At 44.3% G+C, this 4,036-nt stretch overlaps 2 non-coding genes across 2 annotated transcripts; both read left to right on the top strand.

The window, feature by feature from the left end:
- Positions 1 to 1,347: 1,347 nt before the first annotated feature.
- On the top strand, positions 1,348 to 1,419 carry TRNAC-GCA. The gene has a single exon. It is a non-coding gene; the product is annotated as a tRNA-Cys (tRNA).
- Positions 1,420 to 3,863: 2,444 nt separating this feature from the next.
- On the top strand, positions 3,864 to 3,935 carry TRNAC-GCA. The gene has a single exon. It is a non-coding gene; the product is annotated as a tRNA-Cys (tRNA).
- The last annotated feature ends 101 nt before the right edge of the window (positions 3,936 to 4,036 follow it).

Below are 4,036 nucleotides of genomic sequence, written 5' to 3'. Positions count from 1 at the left end.
GTCTGACGCATTTGTGAGTTAATTAAATGTTTGCCCAAGTATAGCAGGCAAATGTGTAAGATGATAATTTTGTATGGCTGGTGAATGACCTTATAAATTTTAGCAGAAAAGCTTCCCCACCCCTGCTTTAGCATCTCTATGCTGGAGAGGGTGTTTCAGAGTCTCTTCTGACATCAATTTTGGTCTTTTCTTTCTTTCCTGATTTTTAATGGCCTTATGCTTTGTTCCTGCATGATGTTCTTGATGTCATCCCACAACTCTTCTGGCCTTTCGTCATTTGTGTCTAATACATCAAATCTGATCTTGAGATGGTCTCTAAATTCCTGTGGGGTATGTTCAGGGTCATATTTTAGCTCTCGTGGACTTGTTTTAATTTACTGAACAGTGTTCCACAATCTGCCCTGGTCTTCTTATTGAGCTTTTTTACTGTCTCTTCCTACATATGTGGCCAACTTGATTACTGTGTATTCCTTCTGCTGAGGTCCATGTGTATAGTCAGTTTTTAGGATGTTTGAAAAAGGTATTGTTAACAAATAGTTCCTGGTCTTACAAAATGCTGTCTTGTGATCTCTAGCATCTTCTATCACCATATTTTCCATACTTTTCAACTTCTGATCTAATAGCGTCACTCCATTCACATCATCCTAGTCAACTCTTCTTTGATGTGGCCGCTCTTCCCTAGTAATATTTTGAGTGCCTTGTCACCTGAGGGTCTCATCATCAGGTACAATATCTGACAATATTCTGATGCTGTTTATAAAGTTTCAATATTCAATATTCTGGTGTTATCTGACAGTGTTCCACTGCTAGTCATAAGGTTTTCTGTGACTAAACATTCTGAAATACTCCTCCTCTCCTTCTTCCTAGTCTGTCTTAGTCTAGAAGCTGAACTAAAACCTGTCTCCCATGGGTGACCCTGCTGGTATTTAATATACCAGTGGCATACCTTCCACATCACAGTAACACACAAGCCACCACAGTAGACTAAATGACAGATGAGTGGTGGAAGAGAGGTATACACAGGGCATTTTTGTCTTCAGGGAAGGAAGAAGGATGGTATAGAACTGAGGGCCCAGTGAAGGACTATATAGCTTGCTGTGGAGACCTTGGCCAATTCTTGTGTTAAAACCAACAGGCAATGCAATGAGTGAAAGACAGAAGCTCCATGGAAGGTTTCTTTCTTTCTCTCCTTACCAATGGCTTCAGTGAGGACTAGACCTCATGGTCATAGAGCTGAGGAAAGGGTGCAGTCATCTGTCTATAGTCACAAGAAGCATCAGTTACTATTACAGTGCTGAGAGCTACCACATAAATGACATGCATTAATTAGGTGAGATTCATTCATCTGGGGGTGTAGCTCAGGGGTAGAGCATTTGACTGCAGATCAAGAGGTCCCTGGTTCAAATCCAGGCGCCCCCTTATTTATGTGCCTTTCTAAAACTTGTATGGTGCTAATATATGCACCCTCCCTGGGTCTTCAGTGGGGGTTTAACAGTCCCCCATTGTTGGAATTTGTAGAACAACCCCACAGAAACAACCCCTCCTGACAGAGGTGGTGAGGTGGAGCTACAATGAATATGCTTTGTATGTATGTCTGTATGTATGGTTCTCACCTCCACCACCCACTGTCATCCATGAAGACCACCATCTAACTTTCTTAGGGTTGCTGCAGCAAAATAACGCAACATGGAAGCCTTGAAAACCAGAAGTGGATTGTATCCGAATTTGTGGCGCTGTGGGTTAATGCGCCAGACTGCAAAGCTGTTTGAACTGCAAGGTAGGCGGTTCAAGCTCACCTTCTGTTCCTCGGAAACCCTATACAGGGTCGCTATGGGTCCGAATGGACTCAAATGGCACTTAACAACAGTCTGAATTTTAATGCTCCGCCATGTTGATTCTTTCTGTGTGCTCAAAAAGAGAAACTTTGATAAAAAACCTCTTGACTGAGATTAGAACCTACCTAATCCATCTGAGTAGGAGCTCTGGTAGCGGAGTGGTTACGAATCAGGCTGCGAACCTCAGGGTCAGCAGTTCGAAACTACCAGCTGTTGGCGAGAGAAAGATGAGGCTTTCTGCTCCCGTAAAGATTTACAGCCACGGAAACCCAGTAGAGGGTCACTATGAGTCGGAACCGACTCCACAGCACATAACAACAACTCCGTCTGAGAGTCCTGGTGTAGTGCTGTAGATAAACACTCGACTACAAGGGCAGTTTGAACCCCAAATGTTAATTCAAATTCACCAGCCACTCCTCGAAAACCCTATGCAGGATCGCTATAGATCAGAGCAAACTTAACAACAACAACACTCCATCTAAAGAGTACCGATGTAGTGATGTAGGCTAAGCACTGGACTGCTGACCTTGTGCTTCCAATTGACTTTACAGCACAGTGCTTTATCACATAGCACCACACCAGGGCTCCATCAGGAAGCACAAGTTGTTGTTATTATTAAGTGCTGTTGAGTCGGTTCTGACCCATAGCAACCCTGTATAGAGTTTCCAGAGTGGCTGGTGATCTTGAACCACCGACCTTACTGTTTTAACTGACCTTGAAATCCAGTACTTTATCCCACAGCACCACACCAGGACTCAAACACAAAGCACAAGTTAGGTGGTTCAAACTCACCAGCTGCTCCTCTGAAACCCTACACAGGGTTATTATGGGTCGGAACCGACTCCATGGCACTTAACAACAAACTCTATCTAAGAAGTCCTGGTGTGGCATTGCAGGAAAACAACTAGACTGCTTTATTCAAGGTCAGCTGTTCAAACCCACTGGCTGCTGCCTGGAAACTCTCTACAGGCTCTCTGTGAGTTGAAACCAACTCGACTGAAGTGAACAGCAATAACAACTCCATCTGAAAGGAAACCTGACGGTGTAGTTGGTCACACATTGGGCTGCTAACTGAGGGGTCAGCAGTTGGAGTCCACCAGGTGCCCCATGACGTAAAGGCGAGCTTTCCATCTCTGGTGAAGATTGGCAGCCTCAGAAACCCTATGCGTGATTTACCAGGAGTTTAAACGACTTTAGAGCCCACAACTACCCCTACCACCACTCCATTTTAGAAAACCTTTTTGCCAACCACAGTTAGCTCTCCCAGACAGAATGGAGGCCAGAACCAGAGAGCCTCAACCAAGATCCAGTGAGGTAGGGAGTAGCATCATTTCCAGATGATCACAGAAAAGTTGCTCTCCCAGCTTCTGCACTTTCTTGGTCCCTTGTATTTCCCCTACTTGTAATGGAAATGTCTACTTTTGCATTGTCCTCTATTGCACTTGGGAAATAGGGCATCTGCTTTTTAGGTTGTGCACGTTCACAGAAGAGACATTTTCTCCCATGAGATTTTGGACTTGGAGTTGATTTAAGACTTTGAAGATGATGTGATGCGGTGAATAGGTTTTACATGTGGCAAAGATGTGATTTGTGGCAGGGAAATGTGTAGGATTGATTGCACCTTCTTTATGTGTCTAATTGGCTTTGCCATAATTCCCACTCTCATATAATTATTCTTCATACTGTGATGTGCTATAAGTATACACAGCCATTTTTGTCGTCAAGGTAGGAAGAAGAAAAGTACAGGGCTCAGGGTCCTGGGAAGGACTATGTGGCTTGTTCTGAAGACTCTGGCCAGCTCTTGGCCTAAAACCAACAGGCAATGGGTAATGGGCTGGCCTTCCATAGATGGCTTCTCCTTTCCTACCTACTAAAGGCCACAATGAGGACAAGACCTGGAAGGCTATAAAGCTGTGGGAAGGTGTGTAGTCATGAGTCAGCTAGTCCAAAGGGAAGCATCAGTTAATATTGCAGGCAGGAGTGCTACCACACAAATAAATGCATTAATTAGGTAGCATTCAGCTGCCAGGGGGTGTAGCTCAGGGGTAGAGCATTTGACTGCAGATCAAGAGGTCCCTGGTTCAAATCCAGGCGCCCCCTTATTTATGTATTATTATGATAGCAAACACAACGACATGCTTCCTACCTGGAGCCTCTGTGAGAGTCTCACAGTCTCCCTTTGTTGGAGTGTGTAAGAACAA

Source organism: Chrysochloris asiatica, unplaced genomic scaffold, assembly GCF_000296735.1.
Source record: "Chrysochloris asiatica unplaced genomic scaffold, ChrAsi1.0 scaffold00809, whole genome shotgun sequence".
Classification (NCBI taxonomy): Eukaryota; Metazoa; Chordata; class Mammalia; order Afrosoricida; family Chrysochloridae; genus Chrysochloris; species Chrysochloris asiatica.
This window is presented reverse-complemented; position numbering and strand designations above follow the sequence as displayed.